This window comes from Lemur catta, chromosome 13 (assembly GCF_020740605.2).
Source record: "Lemur catta isolate mLemCat1 chromosome 13, mLemCat1.pri, whole genome shotgun sequence".
In the NCBI taxonomy this organism is placed as follows: Eukaryota; Metazoa; Chordata; class Mammalia; order Primates; family Lemuridae; genus Lemur; species Lemur catta.
In genome coordinates, this window is record NC_059140.1 from 31480894 (window position 1) to 31508050 (window position 27157).

Here is a 27157-nt window from a genome sequence, read left to right on the forward strand (position 1 = left end):
TTGATCACCTCTTCCTTCATATGACAACCCTATGATCCATTACATTGTTGTTATGCTAATTGGACTGAGAAAGTAAGAAGTAACAATTGCTACAGACTTACTGGAAAGACATCTGTGTGTCAGAGGATGTAAGATAAATCCGACAAAAATTCATGGGGCTTCTTCCTCAAATTTTTAGAGGTCTAGTGATATGGGGCATGTTATGATATCTTTCCTCAGGTGAAGGATTAATTATTTCATTTCATACTTCCTACAACCAAAAAAGAGGTACAACACCCAGCAGGCCACTTATGATTTGGGGGACAATATATTCCTCATTATTCTGGTCTGCTTACCAAGTTATGCAAAAAGCTATTAGTTTTGAGTGGTGCTCAGAATAACAGAAGGGTCTGCACCAAATCCAGGTTGCCATGCAAGGTGCTCTGGTGCTTGGTCCATATGAAGATCTAGTGATACTTGATCTGTCAGTGGCAGATAGAGATGCTGTTTAGAACTTTTAGCATGTCCCAATATGCTAATCACAGCACATGCCCTTAGGGTTTTGGAGCAAAGCCATGCCACCTTCTTTGGATAACTAATCTCCTTTTGAGAAATAGCTTTTTGCTTGCTACTGTGCCTTAATAGAGAATGGACAGTTAACCATGGGCCACCAAGTTGTTAGGCATACTAGCTGCCTATATCAGAATAGCTAGAATGCCTATTGTCATATATAGGTGATATATTATACATCTATATTAGATACCTTATTTCATCTGAAGACCCTCTTTTATTTTATTCTTAAGTATCATATTAATTTTATACAGAAATTCTTAAAACATAAGAAAACTACTTCAATTCTTAACTTTATAGAGATTTTATCTATTATATTATTTTAATGGACATGATAGAATTTAATTAAAAGGATTCATATTTCATATTTCTAGCTGTAGAAATCATTTTTGTGAATGTTGTATATGTGTACATACAATATATAAATATATAAAAACATATGGCTGTTTTATGTGTGTATATATATGCACACATATATGAAGATTTATCATTAAATCAATAGGTATTTGAAAAAGACAGATTTTAAAATGATCATTTAAAATCTTTATTTCAAAATTTCTCTTTCTTATATTGAATAATTTCGTATATTTTCTTATTTTTAGGCAATATGTCTTATTAAAACTCTATGGAATTTATTGAGACATTTTAACATGATCATGTTTTATGTTTAAAAAAGAATTACAATACATATGGAATTATATATGTGGGCATATATATGTGCAAAAATAATATAGATATGTAAATAGAAATATAATTTATCTTTATTATAATATTAACATATGTTAACTCCTACTTATGTTTCTATCTGACCCTCATTTGTAGATAGAGCTATAGGCAAGACAACGAAGTCTATTATGTTTCTTGTAATTACTTACTATATTTCTAAGGGATTTGATTTACGTATTTTATGGTATCATATCCAGATCTGGAAGGTTCATGGTATATTCATAATCAGTTAAAGTTTATCAACAAAAATATCATTATGTTTTTTCACATTAAACTGTAACATACTGGTATTAGTGGACTTATTCATACTGTTTTTTATTTGTGATTGCCTGATACTTGCTCAAATTTTTTATTTTTCTATTTTGCTTTTAAGGGATTATTTTAAACAGTGTTAAATAGGTTTTTAAATACAATATTAGGTATTTTTATATTTTATTCAGGGCAGTAACTACTTATTACTTACAGCATACATATGGATCTATTTTTGCCATGTTATTGTGCTTTGATGTTATTAAATTTTTACTTTTTTGGACATTTCACTCTCTTTTCTGATTATATTAATATTGTGGCCAAGTTTAAAGTTTGTATTTTTCTCAGAGATTTGTGAAGCAGGTAGACCAAATCTCAAAGCTAAAAGAAAGACACTAATAATTAGTTTACCTTCAGTTCTTCCACCCTGACATAACCCTTCTGCTTTATCCATTTTTTAATATTTCAATGTAGACTTCAATAACTATATTAAAAATAGAATGTACATTTTAATTTTACTATTTAATTCTATCATTTGAATGTTTATCCAAAAATGTCTATCCAGATTATTATAGCATTCATACATTTATAAGAATTAAAGATTGATGAAATTTTATGATTGATCAAGTGACTTTAATTTATGAATAAAATTTCTTTTAACAGAAACTTCTATCCTAATGAAACTATTAGAAGAGTCTATAGATTCTATTGATCAAAACACAATGTCAAAGAAATGTACAGTGAATGTAGGAGAATTCAACAGCTTTAAGCTACAGGTATACTAAGTGATTCACCAAATGAATAGTATTAATAAGTATTTCTGACGCAGAGAAGAGAACAAATATTTCAGAACCAAAAATACAAGGTAATATGAAAACTAAATAATTTATCTTGTTTTAGATAGAAATATGCATTAAAATTGTAATAACTAACTGCTTTTTGGAAAAACACATAAACTGACTCTTGGAAATAATTTAGCAACACTTTGCACTGGCATGGAAAGATGAAAAAATTATCCACAAAAAATAAAACACAAATGAAAACATTCATGAATAGTGACTGTCCAAAAATAATATTCTAATTATTTAATATCAATAGACAGTATTTTGCAGGAATACAACTTTTGCTTATAATGGAAAGTATCTTCTTTTGAAAGTCAAAAATACATAAGATTATAGTGCTTATTTAAATAAAAACACAAAAATTTTCATGCTTGGGCAAATAAAATAAAACTAAATTCTAAAATGTATAAAGACTCAGAATACATGCCATTCATTTATTAATTGCAAATACATTTACTGAAGTGTATACTCTTCTTGAGTAGTAGATTATGCAAAAACATATCATGCAAGCATTTAAAAGTATTAATATAAAAATATGGCTAAGAATTGAAACAGTTAAAATAAGGATGCCCAAAATATACAGAAAGACATACAATAATAGTAAATGCAGCACAGTGATTAATGACACAGGCTTTGCAATCAAATAGATCTCAATTCGAATAATTCAAATCACCTTTGCTAGCTGTGTCACCTTGGACTAAGTTTTTAAACTGTTTTAGCTTTGGTGTTCTAATTTGTAAGATGGGGATAACATCATCTGTCCCCCATGTAATGGTAAAATTTAAATAACAGAATATATGTGAATGCTTATCTCAGACAGGCTCTTACTGATTGAGTGCTTAGGAAAGGCAGTTAGCAGAGGTAGAAAGCTGAAACCGCAGTACTATAAAATTGTTGTAAATCTGTTTCTAAACAGTTTTTCTTTTGTCACTTGAATACCGCAGCATGAGACTAAGCAGTACGTGATAAAGTCTAACATAGAAATAGAGTTCACAAAGAATGTATGAGCTTAGAAATCACAGCAGCTCCCCAAGTACATCCTCTAAAACCCTGTCTATAAAAATCCACATCTATTATAAAGGGTTGAAAATCTTATCAGAGGAAAGTTTGCTTATATCACCTTCACTATTTTTTTAGGCTTTTTTTATTGCTTTTCATAAATATTGGCACTCTATGCTTAAGAACACAAATATTAAATTCTAGATTTTATATAAAACATAGTAGAAAACAAATTATTCATCATTTTGACCTTTACTACTGCTAAGGGAATGTAACTGAATGCAAATTTAGAATCTTATGTAGCCACCTAACTCAATTAACTAAAAGTAAAAATGCCTAAGAATACCTATTATGTTGTCAGACAATCATTTAAAGTGACCTTGCTTAGAGAACTTCGGAAGGATTTTACCTATTCAGACTTTAAAAAAAAGAAGCATTTTATAATATATTATTTGTATAATTGTGTAATGATTGGATATGTAGTAATAAACAAGAGACACTAAGTTCTTTCATTCATGAACTGGTGTCAGAATGATCTCAACAACCCACAACCCACATAAACATCATGAAATTGAGATCAGTGGATTTATCTCATGCTTGACAAATTTGGAATTCATCAGCATCTGTCAATACACAGACATACAGCCAGCACCAGCTGGAAAACAGATTAACTTTGTAATAATAATGAGTTGCCTCAGCGTTTAGCCTGCCCCAGTAGGTGTTCGGCAGTCCACAGACTATAGTAAGGACTTCAGTAACACTGGAGGAGGAAACCATACCTGTGGTTACCTGTTAGCAACCCTTTGAGAAATATTCACACATCTAGTGTGTCTCTGCATTAAACTCCAAAAATAATCTGCCATGACACAATATTGACAATTATTTTATCTCATTTCTTAGCAGATATGTTGCTATTTCTGCTTGGCTTCAGCTGTACTTATTAAGAGGTCTGCTGTTCATGAGAAATGTATTTAATGTCTTCATTTTTGACATCATAAGGTCTTCTTTATCTTCAGTGTTAAAAAGTTTCTCTAGTGTGTGATAGCTGTAGATTTATTTTTATTTATTCTCCTAAGGGCATTCATACATTCTGTGAGTTTTGCAATATTTATTGGTGGTATATTTTCAAGTGCAATCTTTCCACGATCATTTCCATACTTTCTTTTCAGCAGTATCAATTAGACCTGTGGTCCCCAACCCCAGGGCTATGGACTGGTACCAGGCCATGGCCTGTTAAGAACTGGGCTCCACAGCAGGAGGTGAGCAGCGAGCAAGGGAGTGAAGCTTCATCTGTATTTACAGCTGCTCTCCATCGCTTGCCTCATCGCCTGAGCTTCACCTCCCATCTGATCAGCCACTGCATTAGATTCTCATAGGAGCACGGACCTTACTGTAAACTGCTCATGTGAGGGATTTAGGTTGCACATTCCTTGTGATAATCTAATATCTGATGATCTGAGGTGGAGCTGAGGCAGTGATGCTAGCACTGCGGAGTAGCTGCAAATATAGATTACCATTAGCAGAGAGGTTTGACTGCACAAAGACCATAATAAATAAATTGGTTGCAGACTCATATCAAAACCCTATCAGTCAGTGATAAGTGACAATTAAACTGCATCTGGTGACTGGCTTTATAGTGGCAAGTGAGTTCATGTAATTAAATTGTACAGCTGCATCTGGTGGCAGGCTTTAAGTCAGAACCTGACACTTATTTTAGTCTGTGAGTGGCCCACCCATTATTTTATTTACCATTTCCATCTACACCTCTTTCCTACACTGCACATTTGTCTCAGTCACAGTTTTGGTAAGCCCACAAGCTAACCCCAGCAAAAATGAGTGAAAAATAAACATGATTGGAGAGTTTCTTTGAAAAGAGGGAAAGACCCAATGATGAGACAGCAGAAGACTCTAAGCCTGCCATCAAAATGAAAGCTGTGTTTAAAAGAAAATACCAAGTCCTACTTAAATTATGGTTTCATTGCAACAGGTGATTTGCATTGTCCATGCCCACTTTGTATAATATGTGGCAACCAGCTATCCAACAAAGCCCTGAAACCTTCAAAACTGCTTCATCACATGGAGACGAAGCACCCTCCATTAAAAGACAAGCCTTTGGAGTTTTCAAAAGAAAAAAACATGAACAGGAAGAACAGAAGCAATTACTGTAGGCTGCCACTTCATCAAATGTGTCTGCATTGAGAGCACCATTCTTAGTGGCTAACAGCGTTGCTACAGCTAAGAAGCCCTTTCCTATTGGTGAAGAGGTGATCCTGCCTGTTGCTATGGACATTTGCTAAGAACTTTTAGGAGAGGCTGCAGTTCAAAAGTTGGCACGTGTTCCTCTTTCAGCTAGCACCATAACAAGATGAATTGATGAAATAACAGAGGATACTGAGACACAATTGTTAGAGAGGATTAATAAGTCACCATGGTACACAATCCAGGTTGATGAGTCTGCCGATGATGACAAGGCAACAATGCCTGTTTTGTGTGACATATTTTTCAGGAGGATGTGCATGAGGGTATGTCATATGCACTTTTTTTGCCAACCAACACCACAGCTGCAGAATTATTCAAGTCTCTGAAGGATTAGATATCAGGAAAACTGAATTGGTCATTTTGTGTCAGTATATGCATGGACACAGCAGCTGCCATGACTGGACAGCTTCCTGGTTTCACTACTGGGGTCAAGGAGGCCACTTCTGAATGTGAGTCTAGGCACTGTGTCATCCACAGAGAAATGCTGGCTAGCTGAAAAATGTCACCTTAACTAAACAACGTTTTGTAGGATGTGATTAAAATCATTAACCGCATTAAAGTACATGCCCTGAACTCACATCTAGACACGCGCTTCTGTTAGGAGATGGACGCAGAGCACATGCATCTTCTCTTATACACAGAAGTGTGATCACTTTCTAATGGTAGATCACTGGCTAGAGTTTTTGAGTTATTAGAGACACCCCCAAGATTTCTTTTAAAAACCAGTCACCACTGGCATCACATTTTGGTGACACAGAATGCGTCACAAAACTTGCTTACTTCCATGATATATTCCACCTGCTTAACAAACTCAATCTGTCACTTCAGGGGAGAACAAAAACTGTGTTCAAGTCAGAAGAAATATGGCTGCATTCAAAGCCAAAGTGGAATTATGGGGCCAATGAGTGAACATTGGGATTTTTGACATGTTTCAAGCATTAGCAGAGATTTTGGAAGAGACTGAGCCAGGGCCTTCTCTCTCCAGCTGGTGCATGATCACCTATCTCAGCTTTCAAAAGCCTTTGAGCATTACTTTGAACCATGAAAGACCCCTAAAGTGGGAAGAAATGGGTCCGTGACCCATTTGTGAATAAGGCAGGTGAATCAACTTTGTCTGTGTTAGAAGAGGATCAACTTCTTGAGATCAGAAATGATGGTGGCCTTAAAAGTATGTTTGAGACAACTTCAAGTCTCCATACATTCTGGATTAAAGTCAAGGTGGAATATCCTGAGATTTCCACAAAATCACTGAAAAGCCTGCTTCCATTTCCAACATACTATCTTTGTGAAACAGGGTTTTCTTCAGTGACAGCAACCAAAATGAGATTATGGAGTAGACTGGACATAAGCAACACATTTTGGGTCCCACTGTCTGCCATCACCCCCAGATGGGACCATCTATTTGCAAGAAAAGAAGCTCAGGGCTCCCACTGAATCTGCATTATAGTGAGTTGTACAATGATTTCATTATATATTACAACGTAATAATAATAGAAATAAAGTACACAATAAATGTAATGTGCTTGAATCATCCTGAAACCACGTCCCCCATCTGTGGAAAAATTGTCTTCCCGAAACCAGTCCCTGCTGCCAAAAATGTTGCCACTACTGAATTAGACAGATGGCAATTTTCTCATTCTAACCTTTATCACATTTTATTTCTCATTTTTTCTTTGTACTGTAGGTGATCCTTAACCTTTTTTTTTTTTTTATCTTTTGGGATAATGCTTCTCTTTCCCTTTCTTTTGCTTTGAATGACACTGCTTGACACCTTCAATGTTTTTAAGATTCAACTCTCATATTTTTCATTGATAAAATTTAATTACTTGTTAAATGGCTTTGTTAAATAATTAGGATTGTTTCTCAAATTTTAAATTTCATCTTCTATTTCTTTAAACATTTCCTTCAGAGTAATTTTATTTTATTTCTGACAACTTCTAGGCTGTATACACTTAAAAAATGTTTTTTGCCTCTCAATTATGGTGGCTCTTTTTTTCTTTGAACTGTAGCCATCTTTTTCCATAAGCTCATTTTTATTTTATCTTGCTTAATGGGAATTTCAACCCTTAAATAGGAGATGCTTTGCTCCACTGAGAACTTACATTTACTCTTATCGGTGACCTGTCTTTGCTAATGCCTTAGAGAGTTCCACAAAAATATGAGGTTCACAAACAATTCCCCTCATCTTTCTGCTGCTCTGAAATATAATCTCCCGCTAGCATGCTTGCTATCATCACTTGCTCATAAGACACCTTGACTTTTGGCAAGTATACGGAGACTATCAAAAAATCAGTGAAAATATAGAATTTTTAAAATATCAAAATAGATTTAGTTGATAAACACAGAAGCTTACCATCAAAACTTAGGGACATCGCACCCTCTCTAGCACACCAGGGATATTTACAAAAAAAATTTATATTTCACATTTTCTGATAAAACATTAAATTAGAAATAAATAACAAAATTTCAAAAAAACCCCAACATTTATATTTGATATTCACATTTACATGTATTTTAAACATCAAAGACTCATAAGACTCTGGGTAGCCTCAATTATATGCTAATTTGGGGCATTTGAATACATAAAATTAGTTTTGAGAGTGAATGGAGAAACCTGAATACGAACCTTCATTTTTCACATTGTAGCTCATGATTAGAAAGGGAATAAAGTGTTTGTAGTCTGTTGGTTTGATAACAGATGGTCATCTAGAATGGAATGTGAAGTACCATAGATAATAAATAGTTCCAAGGAATCACTTCAGATAAGACCTGGTGCTGTGAATAAATCTTTGGCTTTTCACATGCAGCAATTAATTAAAATCAAATCTCAGCTACAAAAGAGTTGATATCATGAGCTCTTGATAGTTTCAACAGTGATTTCTTTCCATCATTTCTTTCCTACACCATTTCTTCTTGCATTTGTCTAGATATGACCTCCTTTTTCTTAATCTAAATACATTACAAGTAAGAAAGAGCAAGATATTCTAGCTGATGTTAAATGCTTTACACAGCATGCATGACAGTGTAATGGGGTACTTGATGTTCAGAGATTGTCTGTTCTGAATGGTGTTAGTGCAGCTTAGTGGTGGTATAAGTGGGTAGCTGCTGTTACTACAGAAGCTTTTCTCTGGATTATCAAAATATAAGAAGCAATTTGGCTGCTTGACATCCTATCTTCCCATCCATACCATTTGTCCTTTATCATTTTCCTCAAGAGTATATTTTTTTCTCAATTTTCCATGCTTTAATCAAGAGTTAAATACATTGCCAAAAGAATGGAGATGGGTTTTATCCCAAAGGGGGATTTCATGCATGATAGAATTCTATTGTGAGGACTATTGTAACTTATTGCCAAAATTTCTTCCAATTTCACAAAGTGTTTTAAGCAATCGTAAGAAAGAAATCTTCAAGAACCCTATGTAGCTTTGCGAAATATTAGAAAAATGATCTAATGTTAAAAGCCAACCCTAAAATTATTGATCAAATGTAAGAATATGGGCAGATAAGTTTGTATTTAGTGAATAACATATTAGTAATTTAAAAAAAATTCTCTCATATAGGACTTTTACCCCCTTAACATTTTTAGTTATAACTTTTAAACATCTGTATATAATGAAAAAATACAGATTGCAGCCAAAATTATTAATGAAATGATACTACTTCATATACTAATAAAATTTGGCAGTTGTCATGAATATCCTGTTAAGTGACATTTTTCATGACATTCTTGACAAAGATATCAGACATATACTTTTCAACAAGTATTTTTACTATAATTATAACTCTAAGTAAAGCATTACAAATTCTGTCCTATCAAATAAATGACTTCAGATTAGTTAGTGATACAACAAAATGCCAAATCTAAAAAAAAATTTAATAGAAATAAACTAAATGCGTAGGATGAGTCCAATGGCCTCGTGGGATTATGTGAAGAGACTACTTCAAAGAACTCCTTTTGCTAACATAGAGACGCTGTTATTAAAGTATAAACCATAAAGCAGTATAGCAGAGAAAGGCCCTGAACTTGGTTTTTTTGCTACGTTAGCACTATGGGATAAATTGAGAAGATTGTGCAAAACTATTGCGGAATGTGAAATAGCTGTTTAAAGAATCAGTGGACTTGCTATGGAGCAGGCATAGTGAGAAGCAAGAAAATGGTTTTGGTCTGGTATGTACTGCTATAAGAGAATACCTGAGATTGGGTAATTTATAAGGAACAAAAATTTATTTCTCACTGCTATGGAGGCCAGGAAGATCAACAGCAAGGTGCCAACAAGTTCAGTCTGTGTTTCCAAGATGGCATCTGGCTACTGCATCCTCTGTAGAAGAAAAACGTTGTGTCCTCACATGGCAGAAGAACAGAAGAGGGGGAACCCACTCCTGCAAGCTTTTTTTTTTTTTGTGTGTGTGTGTGTAGGCATTAATTCATTTATGAGATGTTTAGCTCTCATGACCCAAACATCTCCCATTAGGCCCCTCGTCCTAACACTATTGTACTGGGGATTAAGTTTCCAACACAAGCATTTTGGAGGGGACAAAAACATTCAAACCACAGCAAGAACCCTGCTACAAATGTTCCATGATAGAAAGAAATGTCAGGGAATACACAGCTAAAAACTTGTAATCAGTTCTACCATGAATAGCCAGTTTAGACAACATCAGCAAGGGAGAATCAGGTCCTAAGCCAACCAATATGACATACAAGTTTGCAAGCTGCAACTCAGAGGTCATAAATGTAGGATGGCATGGGATAATTCCAGAAAATTACTCTGTAGAAGAATCAAAGGATGGTCCAGAGAGCAGCATTGAGCCCCCTTCCCCATCACTACAAGTTGATGTAAACCCTTATTTTATCCTAAATATACACAGGCAATGTCTAGGGAAGGAGCAAGGAAAGGTAAAAATATTAATATAAAATACCAAGCATTTGTAGTGAGAAGATTGAGCTTTTTAAAATTATTCTTGAAACTTAACAATTAGCAAATGTTTCCGCACCTGCACACACCCATTGTCTACTGGTGTTGGAGTCCCTAACGTGTAAGGAATCAGCTTGAAAAAATAAGGACCCTATATTTTCTTTTCACATCTGCTAAATACAACATAAGTTTGTAAGTAAACTACATCTGGCTACAAGAGTACTGGCTAGAGCAAAAAAGGAGGATTTTTTAATTGAAATAATTAATACATGTATTTATGATGAAACCTCGTATACATGTCTGAAGAAACAGAGAGTTTAGTTAGCATCAGTATTTGATACTTTATCAGTAATATGGGAAGGAATAAGAATATATGGAGAACAATATAAAGTTAGGAGAGAGGCAGAACCAAATAGAAACCTACGCATATATAAAAGATAGACCAATGAAGATAATTCAACAATTGAGATTTATCCACCAAACATACAAGAGAAGTTACTAACCAATGATCAAACTTTCTCAGATGTTAAGTGCACACGGGTTATAGAACTTATTTATGGATAAAATAGTAAGTAGGCATCCAGAACACAGATGCATATGGGGAGGGATTTAGTGGATTTAGTAGCCTATTCATGGAAGCTCAGAAAATATTTTGGCTGGAAAAATGTTTTCAGTGAAATTTCCACACCCTTAGAGTTAGAAGACAGTGATAAAAAAAAAAGTGATAGAAGACATGAAAGATAAAGAATTATATCCCTAAGCCAGTAGACAAATGTGAGTTCCAGAAAAAGAGATTAGGAAAAAAAAAAAAAAAGAGGATAACTAAAAAGAATAAAAAGAAATAATAGGAACTAATTTCCCAACAAGGGAATGTACATTCTTCAAATGTGCAGCACACCCAGGGGTAAGTGTGATGAAATGAAGAAAACTCACATGAAATTACAGCCTCAGGAAAATTCAAACATCTGAAGTTGTAATGAAGCTCACTTGCAAAAAAAAAAAAAAAAAAAAAATGTGACCAAGGTTTGGCATGAAATGTTTCATCACACAATATGGTTCCTAGAAATTATGAGAGAAGTCTCCATAGTGTTTATGGAAAAATATTTGGGAACCAGAGCTCTATACTTAACCAATTAATTAATGCACTGGGAGGGAATAAAGACATTTTTCTGATGTTCATGGGGTCAGACAGCTCCCATGTGCCTAAAGAGATTTGATATGACAACCAAAACAGGGAGAATGTAAGATAAAGGGACAATAGCACTCATTTTGTACAAATGCAGTGATGGGAAGTGCCTTGATGACTGGAAAGTAAACTTAATACTATTTGTCAGGATTGGAGAAAGGAGTTAGAGCCTAAAGGTGAGTAGGGGAGAAGAAACTGGATGTCCTCAGAAAGAATGTGTTTTTTTTTTCTTTATCCTGAGAATATAGAAAAGCATAGTACATTGGGAAAAATAATGACAATTAGGTAATCTTCATTATAGCTATAAAATTATGGTCCCAAAGTGAAATAAAATAAAATATAGCAAATTCCCTACAAAAGATGTAATTTGTTTGATCTTGATTTGAAGACAAATCTTTACACTATATGAAATGAACTCCTAGAAATTAAAACAAAATTCTAGCAATTCCAGAATTGCTGTAATTTCTGTAATTAACAATACTTACATATTTATAGTAAACAAAAGTTCTTTAAATGATTTTCTAATTTTATTTTATTTTTATTTATTTATTTATTTATTTATTTATTTATTTATTTATTTATTTATTTATTTTGAGACAGAGTCTCACTTTGTTGCCCAGGCTAGAGTGAGTGCCGTGGCGTCAGCCTAGCTCACAGCAACCTCAACCTCAAACTCCTGGGCTTAAGCAATCCTACTGCCTCAGCCTCCCGAGTAGCTGGGACTACAGGCATGCGCCACCATGCCCGGCTAATTTTTTTTTTTTCTATATATATTTTTAGTTGTCCAGATAATTTTTATTTCTATTTTTAGTAGAGACGAGGTCTCGCTCAGGCTGGTCTCGAACTCCTGACCTTGAACGATCCACCCGCCTCGGCCTCCCAGAGGGCTAGGATTACAGGCGTGAGCCACCGCGCCTGGCCAAGATTTTCTAATTTTAAAACAACTTTAAAAAGGTGAAAAAATTATTTTACTTTAGAAAAGAATGTAAACAGTTTCAACCTTTTATTCTTGGCTCCTTTTTTATTTTAGAATATTATGGGGGTACATATATTTTGGTTACATAGCTTGCTTTTGTACTGCTTGGGTCAAAGTTATATGTGTTCATCACTCCGAGTGTGTACCTTGTGCCCATTAGGTGTGATTTCACCCACCCTCTCCTCCCCTCTCCCACTTGCGTGATTTCCATTGAGTTTTCCTTCCATTTGTACACATGAGTGCTTATTGGTTAGTTCCAATTTAATAATGAGTATATGTAGTGTTGGTTTGTCCATTCTTGTGATACTTCACTTAGGAGGATGGTTTCTAGTCCCACACAGATTATTGTAAAAGTTATTAGTTCATTTTTTCTTATGGATGAGTAGTACTCCCTCATATACATATACCACATTTTATTAATCCACTCATTAATTGATGGGTACTTGGGTTGATTCCACATATTTGTGATTGTGAATTGTGCTGAAATAAACATTCTAGTGCAAGTATCTTTTTGATAAAATGACTTTTTCCTTTGGACAAATATCCAGTAGTGGGATTGCTAGATCAAATGGTAGGTCTATTTTTAATTCTTTGGGGAATCTCCATACTATTTTCCATAGAGGTTGTACAAGTTTGTAGTCCCACCAACAGTGTATAAGTGTTCCTTTCTTTCCACATCCACACCAGCATCTATTGGTGAGACTTTTCATAAAAGCCATTCTCTCTGGGGTCAGATGATATCTCATTGTGGTTTTAATTTGCATGTTTCTGATGATTATTGATGTTGAGCATTTTTTTATGTTTATTGGCCATTAGTCTATCTTCTTTTGCAAAGCTTCTGTTTATGTCTTTTGTCCACTTTTTAATGTTTGATTTTTTTCTTGCTGATTTGCTTGAGTTATTTGTAGATTCTGGTTATTAGCTCTTTATGGGATATATAGCATGCAAATAGTTTCTCCTATTCTGTAAGTTGTCTATTTACTCTAATGATTGTTTCCTTGAAACAACAGTCAATCTGAGAATCAAATCAAAGACTCAATATCTTTAACAATGGCTGCAAAGATAATAAAATACCTAGGAGTATATTTTACCAAGGAAGTGAAAGATCTCTACAAAGAGAACTATGAATTGCTGAAGAAGGAAATTGCAGATGATATAAACAAATGGAAAAACATATTATACTCATGGATTGGCAGAATCAACATTGTTAAAATGTCCACACTACCCAAAATGATTTACAGTTCAATGTAATCCCCATCAAAATACCAACATCAATTTTCACAGATCTTAGAAAAAATAATTCTATGCTTCATTTGGAACCAGAAAAGAGCCATAATAGCCAAAGCAACTTTAAGCAAAAGGAATAAATCTAGAGACATCACTTTACCAGACTTTAAGCTATACTATAGCTACACAAGGCTATAGTAACCAAAACAGCATGGTACTGTCACAGAAATAGAGACATAGACCAACGGAACAGAACAGAGAACCCAGATATAAAACCATCCACATATTGCCATATGATCTTTGACAAAGAATCCCTATACAATAAATGGTGCTGGGAAAATTGGATAGCCACACGTATTAATAGAAGATTGAAACAGGATCCATATCTCTCACCATTCACAAAAATTAATTCAAGATGGATAACAGACTTAAATCTAAGACATTTTTCAATCTTGACAGAAGGGTTAAGGGAAATGAAGAAAAAGGTGTGTTTGTGAAACTAACCTAATTTTTGCAGTAAGGTATGAATAGATCTATCTGAAATAAATCAAATAAGAAGTAGCATTAAAGAATATAATGTAAATATAAGAAGTAGAAATGATGTAAATATTAGTTCTGATCACATGAAGGAAAAAATTGGGAACTGAGGTGGAATTATTAAATGAAACTAAAACTTTTTTCTATAATTAAGAGAAAACAGATACTGTAACAGAAAATAAAATTATCAACTATTATGTAAAATAATGGAGTGACTATAAGAATATCTACAAATATAAATATTGTTTTAAAAGTGTACATTTCTGATTAGTAGATGAGCATTTTTTAAATGCACAGCACCTATTACTTAGTAAAATGAATGCTTATGGAAAAAATATTAAAATTTGGTAAAATACATGAATGTATATACTAAAAGGTGAAGAAGAGGAAAAAATATATGGGAAATAGCAGTAGCAAATACTTTTGGGAAGATGCGATATTTGAACTATACCTTAGAAGGCAGAGTTTGAGAGGTACTGGAGTGATTTATTAAATAACAGTGGAGACACCTGTATATTGGTATTTGTGAAAGAGATAATGAACACTGACAAGCAAACTTAAGGTTCTGTGGACCTTGATTTCAACTGCGACTAATTTGCCAGAGTTAACAATATTACAAAATAACAAATATAAACTATGAACCAGAATCAAATCATAGAAATGTATCTTTAAGCCTTTAACATGGTCACTGTTTATTTCTACATAATAAGATATACATGTAAATTTCATGAACTATTTGAGCTTTTTTCTGCCCTTCCCAAGACAGTTCAGCCAAATTTGAAATTCAGTTTCAGTTCTTTTAGTTAAATAAACATGAAGGAAGAATTTTATTATTTATATAGTGCTCACCACTTGCTAGTTATTATTTTGATTATTCTAGGATGGAAAATCAATAAAACAGGAACTCATTCAATTTTTACTACTATTTTATTTTTATCTATTCCATTTTCCTAATTAATTTAATTTTATTTCTCAAATAAAGTTGGAGTGCATCTTTTTGATCAGCTTTAATATAATTGAATGGAAATATAGTTAGATATAATTGTAAATATAAGTTAATAATAAATTTATCACAAATAAATGAACACCACTTACCTTTATGTCATGGTAGTCAATCTTAAATTACAATGTACTATAGAATTTTCAGGAGAAATTTTTCTATACTCTACAACATATGTGTATATATGTGTGTGTATATATACATATATATGCACATAAAATATTAATATAAAATTTTTCAAGTTACCTTATATTTAGAGATATGTAAAATTAGACATAATAAGAAAAAATTATTCAAGATAAACACCAACTTTGCTCATGTAAGGAAAGGAAAATATATTGAATGCTTGTGTTTGTCAAAAATAATTCATTTAATGTGTAGTCATGTAATGACAAAAGAGTATAAAAATAATACCATTACAACATTCTATTTCTTCATGAATATTTTAAAGTTTAATTTATAGTAATAGAAATGTGTCTACTACTAAAGATAAGAAAACAATATGAAATGACAAATTAAGTTTTAATGTGAAATTATCTCATCTATTCCTTTGGAATGGAAAAATGTATCATATTAAATAAATGTTCATTGCATATGGGAAATGACTGTGACCAATTTAATACTTGTGCAATAAGATACTTCATTAGAAAACAATCAGACACTGTATAATTAAGTAGGGAATACAGAAATCAGTATTTTATCAAAATTGGCTTTTGGATATGTGACATTCCTAAACTTATGAATACGAAATAGCATTATTCAATAGTTTGGCAAGCAGATGGATAAATTGCCTTTGGGCATGTATTAATTCAACATCTAAATTTTACTTTTTGTAGTATGAACTTTTCTACACTTTATTACAGAAACACATGCAGGCAGCAATATGAACTACTTGAAAAGTAACACATTTTAAATTTTTTTGTAATTGAATAAAAATAAAAACATATTATAGTCCAATAATAGATTTAACAGAACACATTGCTAGTAGAAATTGTGATATTTTGAATATGGCAAATTTATATTTTAGATAAATTTGGTCTTTAGAATAGGCTATTTGCTGATTTCAACAGCATGCATGAGAATATTATAGCAAAGTATATAAGATATACATTCCAACAATTACTAAACAGTATGGCTAAAACATGCAAGCATTGTAAATTTTTTAAGAAGGAATTCTGCATTCCTTAAATATATAAACTGAGGTTATACTGTCACTTGAAATATCTTTCCCATATAAAAATATATGTATATCTATTAAACAGTTAAACAATCATGTCATTTTTTTTCTTTCCTTTTAAATTGGTTTGCACATGTGAGTTGTCTTACTTTTGGATAGTTTTGTAGGTGCTGTTGAGCTGGGACACTATATCAAAATTTAATTTATAGGCTGGGCACAGTGGATCATACCTGTAATCCTAGCACTCTGGGAGTCCAAAGCAGGTGGATCACTTGAGGTCTGGAGTTTGAGGCCAGCCTGATCAAGAGCCAGACCCTGAATCTATTAAAAATATAAAAAAAATTAGTCAGGCATGGTGGCACATGTCTGTAGTCCCAGCTACTCAAGAGGCTGAGGCAGGAGGATCGCTTGATCCCAGGAGTTTGAGGCTACTGTGAGCTAAGATGAAGCCACTGCACTCTGGGCCGGTAGAGGGTGGTACAGCAAGACTCTGTCTCAAAGAAAAACAAAACAAACAACAACAAAACAAAAACAAACAAACAAACAAACAAACAAAAACCAGAACTTACCCTTACAGAAAGTGCAAGAATGTTTTAGGCCTTTTCAAATTTAAATCTAGTCAAGCACCCAAAGAAACGTTTATATCTTTTGAGAGATGAGGGAATGCATTCTGTAAATCAAATAGGCTAAGTTGTAAGCTTTTCTTTCTTTGTTAGCCAGCACTGGATATCAGAAAGATTTAGAAAATTCACACTAACCTAATATTTTGAACATAAAGAGAGGTGAGAAGAACACTGTCCTTGACATTAGCAACATGCCTGCTGTCTGTGCAGAGCACCTGGTTACCTGCTCTTTACTAAACTTTCCTGAATACCCGTGGTTCTCACTTGCCTACTAATCACATTCTGTAAAAGCTATTTTTTTGTGATTAAACTTAGGACATTCAAAGTCTATTTGTCTTCTGGATCATTCAAGTATGTCAGTGGCTATCAAAAGGAAGCACCCTCAATATCTTAGATGAAACTGGGCTTTTTATCAGATGCAATTCCTGAATGTCCAATAGTTATTCTCTCTTCTCGTTGCCAGTCATGTCTGATTCATTACTAAGGGCAAGGCTGAGGTCTTACCACCTACTGCAGATGAATGTCCTGAGATATCTTGGTTTTGTATTATAAAATAATTTTACATTCATTGTGTGTATTTAGAACTATTTTGGATTCATTGTTAGAAATGTATATGCCTTTCCTCCACAGATAATTTTAAATGTTTTTTGGTGGCATATAAAAATACTTTTAGTAGAATTATACTATAGTTCTAACATGATTAGTTGAGCATATATGGAAATACACCTCATCTCATAGTAACCGTATGAAAATAATACAAATAATACACAGCATATAAATTATATGTAGCATAGATATTAGTATATCAATATATAATTAATTAAAATAATTAAAGATTTCATTAATAAATAAAAATATAGCACTGGAAGAGGAATACCTGACCATCACTATACTATTAAATTTTCTAGAAATCTAAAAAGAATAATTTCACAGCATACAATGACATTGGCAGAATATTTCCACAAAAATTGAATATATAACCATAAACTATTAAATAGCTTAGGTAGATTACAAACATTAACAATGAGACAACAAAACCAAAAAAATTGATATCCAAAAAAATGGGCTTATATTACATCCTGAAAGGGAATTTAAATTATTACAGGAATACTTCATTTTATTGTGCTTTGATTTATCACACTTTGCAGATATTGCATTTGTTAAACATTGAAAGTTTGTGACAACCCTTCTTCAAACAAGTCCATCAGCCTCATTTTTGCAACAACGTGTGCTCACTTTGAGTCTCTGTGTCACATTATGGTAATTCTTGCAATATCTCAACCCCTTTTATTATCATTATATTAGTTATCATGATCTTTGATCAGTGATCTTTGATATTATTATTGTAATTGTTTTGAGATGCTTTGAACCATGCCCGAATACAACAGTGAACTTAATGGATAAATGTTGTGCTTCATCAACAGACTGTTCCCCATCTCTCTCCCTCTCCTTGGGCATACGTATTTCCCAAGATGTAACAATATTAAAAGAAGGATGATTAATAACTCTACTATGATCTCTATGTGTTCAAGTGAAAGGAAGAGTCTCAGATCTCTCACTTTAAATCAAAAGCTAGAAATTACTAAGCTTAGTGAAGAAGGCATGTCAAAAACTGAAACAGGCTAAAAGCTAGGCCTTTTGCACCAGTTAGCCAAGTTTTGAATGCAAAGAAAAAGTTCTTGAAGAAAAATAAAAGTACTTCTGTGAATACATAAATGATTAAAAAAACCAAACCAATCTTATTACTGATATGGAGAAAGTTTTATTGGTCTGGATAGAAGATAAAACCAGCCACAACATTTCTTTAAGCAAAAGCCTAATCCAAAGTAAGCCACTAACTCTCTTTAATTCTGTAACGGCTGAGAGAGGTGAAGGAGCTGCAGAAGGAAACTTTAAAGCCAGCAGTTTGGTTCATGAGGTTTAAGGAAAGAAGCCATCTCTATAACATAAAATTACATGGCTGATGGAGAAGTTGCAGAAAGTTATCCAGAAGATCTAGCTAAGATCATTGATGAAGGTAGCTACATTAAACAACAGATTATCAATGTCAACAAAATAGCCTTCTATTGGAAGAAGATGCCATCCAGGACTTTCATAGCTAGAGGGCAGATGTCAATGCCTCGTATCAAAGGTTCAAAGGGCAGGCTGACTCTCCTGTTAGAGGCTCATGCAACCGGTAACTTTTGGCTGAAGCCAATGCTCATTTACCATTTCAAAAATTCTAAGGAGAAGACAAAGATGGTGGAGTGGAGGTGACCTCCTGGATTCGTGCTCCCGGAAAGGAAGGCATGGATCTCGACCTGCCACAAGCTAGAGGATTGCTCCTCCACAGGAAGGTGGGGTGAACCCACGGAGAATCACCGTGGGACACAGAGAACAGGAAAAAACAGAGGCGAGTGGGAAGTCAGACTGAGATAATTTGGAGAGTGCGGGACGGAAAACAGACAGCGGAGTGCGGGACGGCCGTACCTGCCTCACCGACGAGTGGGGCGGGTTCAGCCCCACAGCAAAGCGGCTTCATCTCCCCACTGACCCCCACATCCACTCGGTCAGGGATCTGACTGAAATTGGTGCAGAATCACTGCGGGAGACGTGGAGCTCCGAGGACAGGTGACATAGGCGGGAGAGAGCTTGGACTCGGGCGGGTCTCCGTGGTGCCCTATCTCTTAAAGGGGCAGACGCAGACCTGCACTGAGGCGAGGGGCCGCGAGCGTGAAATATTAAAGCGGGACTTTTTTTTGCTCTTTTCTTCCCCTACGGCGGCTTTGGCTTTCCGGCCGGGGAGCCGCTGTGGGCCCTGGCGCCTGCCGAGCTCTGAATGCTCACGTGTGGTCGCCATCTCGGTTCCCACAGCTAAGTGGAAAGGAGCGTGAACTCTGGCGGGTCTCCGCGGTGCCCTATCTCTTAAAGGGACAGACGCGGACCTGCACCGAGGCGAGGGGCTGCAAGCGTGAAATATTAAAGCGGGATTTTTTTTTTTTAATCTCTCTCTTTCTTTCTTTCTCTTTTCTTTCTTGTTTTCTCTTTCTTCTTCTTGTTATTCATATTGTTTCTCTCTCTTTTTTTTTCCCCCTTTCTTTTTCTTTTCTCCTTTTCGGTGGCCCTCCAGCCCAGGAGCTACTGTAAACTCCTGAGCGCTCCAGACCCCCAGCTCTGATTCCTATCGGACCCTGAAAATTGCCCCCCAGTGCCAGTGATCTGTGGGTGGGCAGCAGCAATTGTGCGGGCCAAGGTCTAACTGCTGCAGAGCCATAGGGTGCCAGGCGGCTCCCCAGGAGGCTCCATCCCCTGATCCATAGACCCTCTCCAGGTCCCCTTCCCAGGTGTGAACACTGAGTGCTTCCCCAGACGCAAGAGTGTGGAGCCCGGACCTTGGGAACACTGGGACAGTGTAGACCTTTGCCCATGGGAGCTGCAGCAGCTGGGGCACTGAGGGAGTGAGGGCACTGCCTCCTCTGCCTAGCCAGTGTCTTTCCTGCAGAAAGAGACAGAAACCACACATCCAGAGGAAGAACGAAAAGACAGGGGGGAAAAAAAAAAGAAAAAGAGAGGGAGAAGAGGCTTTCTGCTTGCAAATAGTGTGAATCCTGCCTACTCATTGAAAGTCCACAACACAGTGATTTAACTTGCCAAACTGGTCTTAGGTCAAGCCAACCCTCTGGGGGTAGACCCATCAGAAGCAGTCCCCAAACTGAGATAGAAAAAATTCTAAACAACACACAACAGTCTCCCCCTATAGACAAAGGAAGCAACATACCTAGACTGTTTCACAGCCTAAGAACAGAGTACAAGACGTGCTGTTAACTAGACTAAAGCTGTGAGAAAAGATCTAACGATAGAGCCAGATGGGAAGGGCTCAGCGGAAAAATATGGGGAGCACAAAAAACCAAACGGAAACCTCGCCCCCAAAGAGAAATACCAACTCTCCTCCAATTGGCACAAACCAGTTTCAGAATACCAACATGTTACCAGAAGAATTTCAGTCTTGGGTTATAAATAAGCTGAATGATATACAAGAAAAAATTGATATCCAATGCAAAGAAACCACAAAAAAATTCCAGGATTTGGAAGAAAAATTCACTAAAGAAATAGAAATATTGAAGAAAAATCAAACTGAACTCCTAGAAATGAGGGATTTATTCAGGGAGCTACAAAACACAGTGGAAAGTCTCAAGAACAGGGTAGATCAAATAGAAGACAGAATCTCAGAGATCGAAGATAACTCTTTCCAATTAAATAAGACAGTCACAGAGATAGAGCAAAGAAATAAGAAAAAAGATCAGAGTCTTCAAGAAATGTGGGATTATGTGAAGAAACCTAACGTGAGAGTTATAGGCATCCCTGAAGGTGAAGAAAATAATAAGCAAGGGCTGGATAAACTATTTGAAGACATAATAGAAGAAAATTTCCCAGGCCTTGCTAAAACTTTAGATATACAGGTTCAAGAAGCTCAAAGAACCCCTGGTAGATTCACAGCAAATAGGAAAACACCATGCCATGTAGTCGTCAGACTGACCAAAATATCCACTAAAGAGACCCTTCTTTGAGCTGTAAGGAGAAAGAAACAAGTAACATACAAAGGGAGACCCATTAGAATTACGCCAGATTTCTCAAATGAAACTTTACAAGCAAGAAGAAGTTGGGGCCCCATTCTCACTCTTCTGAAACAGAATAATGCCCAGCCTAGAATCTTGTACCAGCTAAGCTAAGCTTTCTATATGAAGGAGAAATTAAGACATTCTCAGATAAACAAGGACTGAGGGAATTCACCAAGACAAGACCACCCCTCCAAGAAGTACTCAAAAGAGAGTTACACACGGATCATCACAACAAAGACCCACGAATGTAAAACCACCCAAGAGATAAAGATCAAATTCTAGCCACCACAATGGCTCAAGAGAGAAAACATAGCAATGAAGTTCTACCCAATAAGATAAACAGAAATCTGCCCCACTAATCAGTTCTCTTACTAAGTGTCAATGGCCTGAATTCCCCACTCAAGAGACATAGACTGGGCCAATGGATAAAAAAACACAAACCAAGTATCTGCTGCCTTCAGGAAACTCACTTAACCAGCAAAGATGCATTTAGACTGAAAATAAAAGGATGGAAATTGATATTTCAAGCAAATGGTAGCCAAAAGAAAGCTGGTGTGGCAGTTTTAATTTCCAATAACTTAGTCTTTAAACCAACAAAAGTAATAAAAGACAAAGATGGTTACTACATACTGGTGAAACGCACAATTCAACAAGAAGACATAACCATACTTAATATATATGCACCCAATCTAGGCGCACCCAGATTCATAAAGCAAATCCTACTCGATCTAAACCAAATGATAGACAACAACACTTCAATACTTGGAGACTTTAACACCCCACTGACAGCACAGGACAGATCCTCCAAGCAGAAAATAAGCAAAGACATAGTAGACTTAAACAGAATGCTAGAACAAATGGGCCTGACTGACAACTACAGGACATTCTACCCGAAATCCACTGAATATACATTCTTCTCATCGGCTCACGGGACATTCTCTAAGATTGACCATATCCTAGGTCATAAAGCAAGTCTTAAAAAAATTAAAAAACTAGAAATAATACCCTGCATCTTCTCAGATCACAATGGAATAAAAATAATAATGAACCCTAACAGGAACTCTCATTCCTACTCAAAGTCATGGAAGCTAAACAACCTTCTCCTGAATAACAATTTTGTAAAGGAAGAAATTAAGTCAGAAATCAAAACATTCTTTGAATTAAATGACAAAGGTGACACAACTTATCAAAATCTATGGGATGCAGCTAAAGCAGCCCTGAGAGGAAAATTCATTTCCATAAATGCCTATTTCAAAAAGACAGACAACTTACAAATAGACAACTTAATGAATAGACTCAAAGAGCTGGAGAAAGAAGAACAGACTGACCCCAAACCCAGCAGAAGGTGAGAAATTATTAAGATCAAATCAGAATTAAATGAAAAAGACAACAAAAATACTATAAGGGAAATTAATAAAACAAAAAGTTGGTTCTTTGAAAAGATAAATAAAATAGACACACCACTGGCTAGACTAACCAAGACCAGAAAAGAAAAATCTTTAATAACTTCCATCAGGAACATGAAAGGAGAAATCACAACCGAAGCCACAGAGATACATGACATTATCTATGAATATTACAAAAATCTTTATGCACACAAATTGGAAAATGAGGAGGAAATGGACAAATTTTTAGAAACACAGAGCCTTCCCAAGCTCAATCAGGAAGAAATAGAATTCCTGAATAGACCAATATCAAGAACTGAAATTGAAACAGCAATAAAAAACCTTCCCAAAAAGAAAAGCCCTGGTCCAGATGGGTTCACACCTGAATTTTACCATACATACAAAGATGAACTGGTGCCCATCCTACATAAACTATTCTTCAATATTGAGAAGGATGGAATTCTCCCCAACACATTCTACCAAGCCAATATAACATTGATACCAAAACCAGGAAAGGATGCAACAAAAAAAGAAAACTACAGACCAATTTCTCTCATGAACGTAGATGCAAAAATTCTCAATAAAATCCTAGCAAATCGTATCCAAGTGCTGATTAAAAAAATAATTCATCACAACCAAGTAGGCTTCATCCCAGAGATGCAGGGGTGGTTCAACATACAAAAATCTATAAATGTAATCAACCACGTAAATAGAAGCAAAAATAAAGACCATATGATCCTCTCAATAGATGCAGAAAAAAGGCCGGGCGCGGTGGCTCACGCCTGTAATCCTAGCTCTGGGAGGCCGAGGCGGGTGGATCGCTCGAGGTCAGGAGTTCGAGACCAGCCTGAGCAAGAGTGAGACCCCGTCTCTACCAAAAATAGAAATAAATTATCTGGCCAACTAAAAATATATATGCAAAAAAATTAGCCGGGCATGGTGGCTCATGCCTGTAGTCCCAGCTACTCGGGAGGCTGAGGCAGTAGGATCGCTTAAGCCCGGGAGTCTGAGGTTGCTGTGAGCTAGGCTGATGCCACGGCACTCACTCTAGCCCGGGCAACAAAGTGAGACTCTGTCTCAAAAAAAAAAAAAAAAAAATAGATGCAGAAAAAGCATTTGACAAAATTCAACACTGTTTTATGATAAAAACACTTAACAACATAGGCATAAATGGGACCTACCTAAAAATAATACAAGCCATATATGACAAACCCACAGCCAACATCATACTGAATGGGGAAAAATTGAAAGCATTCCCACTCAGAACTGGAACCAGACAAGGCTGCCCACTGTCCCCATTACTTTTCAACATAGTATTGGAAGTCCTTGCGAGAGCTATCAGACAAGAGAGCAGAATCAAAGGTGTCCAAATAGGGACAGAAGAGATCAAACTCTCACTCTTGGCTGATGACAGGATGTTGTATCTGGAAAACCCCAAGGACTCAACCAAGAGACTCCTGGAATTAATTAACGAATTCAGTAATGTCTCAGGTTACAAAGTCAATACACACAAATCAGAGGCATTCATATATGCCAATACCATTCAATCGGAGAACCAAATTAAGGACTCAATACCTTTCAAAATAGCAACAAAGAAAATAAAATATCTAGGAATATATTTAACTAAAGAGGTAAAGGACCTCTATAAAGAGAACTATGAAACGCTAAGGAAGGAAATTGCAGAACACGTAAATAAGTGGAAATCCATACCATGCTCATGGATTGGAAGAATTAACATCGTTAAAATATCTATACTACCCAAAGTAATCTATAGATTCAATGCAATTCCTATCAAATTACCAACATCATTTTTCACAGATTTAGAAAAAATAATTTTACACTTTGTATGGAATCAGAGAAGACCCCGTATAGCAAAAGCAATCTTAAGCAATAAAAACAAAATGGGAGGTATTGATTTGCCAGACTTCAAACTATACTACAAAGCTGTGGTGCTTAAAACTGCTTGGTATTGGCACAAGGGCAGGGACACAGACCAGTGGAACAGAACAGAAAACCCAAATATAAAACCATCCTCATATAACCATCTAATCTTTGACAAAACAGACAAAAACATACTCTGGGGACAAGAGTCCCTATTCAATAAATGGTGCTGGGAAAACTGGATAGCCACATGTAGAAGACTGAAACAGGACCCACAGATTTCACCTCTCACAAAAATCAAATCACGGTGGATAACAGATTTAAACCTTAAATGGGAAATGATTAGAATTCTAGAAGAAAATGTAGGAAAGACTCTTACAGACATTGGTCTAGGCAAAGAATTTATGAAGAAAACCCCTAAGGCAATTGCAGCAACAACAAAAATAAATGAATGGGACCTGATTAAATTAAAAAGCTTCTGCACAGCCAAAGAAACAGTCACGAAAACAAACAGACAGCCTACAGAATGGGAAAAAATTTTTGCATACTACACATCAGATAAAAGACTGATAACAAGAATCTATTTAGAACTCAGGAAAATCAGCAAGAAAAAATCAAACAATCCTATCAAAAAATGGGCAAAGGACATGAATAGAAATTTTTCAAAAGAAGACATAAGAATGGCCAAAAAAGTATCAAAAAATGCTCAACATCCCTAATCATCAGGGAAATGCAAATCAAAACCACAATGAGATACCACTTAACTCCGGCGAGAATGGCCTTTATCAAAAAATCCCAAAACAACACGTGTTGGCGTGGATGCGGAGAGACAGGAACACTCATACACTGCTGGTGGGAATGCAAACTAGTGCAACCCCTATGGAAAGCAATATGGAGATACCTTAAACAGATTCAAGTAGACCTACCATTTGATCCAGCAATCCCATTATTGGGCATATACCCAGAAGAACAAAAGTCATTCTTTAACAAAGACACCTGTACCTGAATGTTTATAGCAGCACAATTCACAATTGCAAAGATGTGGAAACAACCCAAGTGCCCATCAATCCACGAATGGATTAGTAAACTGTGGTATATGTATACCATGGAGTACTACTCAGCTATAAGAAATAATGATGATACGACATCTCTTTGATTCTCCTGGAGAGAGCTGGAACCCATTATATTAAGTGAAGTATCCAAAGAATGGAAAAACAAGCATCACATGTACTCACCAGAAAACTGGTTTCCCTGATCATCACCTAAATGTACATCAGGGAAGGATACCAATTGGATATCAGACTGGGATGGGGGGTGGGGGGAGGGGATGGGTGTATGCCTACATGACGAGTGCGTTGCTCACCCTCTGGGGAATGGTCATGCTTGAAGGTGAAGACCTGGGGAGGTGGGGGGGGAGGGGAAGAAGCTATGACTACATGATGAGTGCCAGGCGCACTGTCTGGAGAATGAGAACGGATGCGCTCGGGACTCTGACTCGGGGGGATGGGTGGGACATGGACAATGTATATGACCTGAACTTATGTACCCCCATGATGAGCTGAAATAAAAAAAAAAAATCTCTATAAGACAAACAGAAAACAATTAATAAAATGGCAGCAGTAAGTTCTTAAAAAAAAAAAATTCTAAGGAGCCCCTTAAGAATTATGCAAAATCTATTTTGCCTGTTCCTTATAAATGGAAAAACAAAGCCTGGATGACAGCAGATCTGCCTACAAGCAAGGTTTACTGAATATTTTAAGTCCACTATTAAGAACTATTACCCAGAGAACAAAAAAAAAAAGATTCCTTTCAAAATATTTCTACTTGTTGGCAATGCACCTGATCATACGAAGGCTCTGATGGAGACATACAGAAGATTAATGTTGTTTTCATGCCCACTAACACAACATCCATTCTTCAGCCTATGAATTAAGAGGCGATTTCAAATTTCAAGTCTTATTATTTAAGAAATGAGGGGATGGAGATATAACTACATGGTGAGTGCCAGGAGCACTGTCTGGGGAATG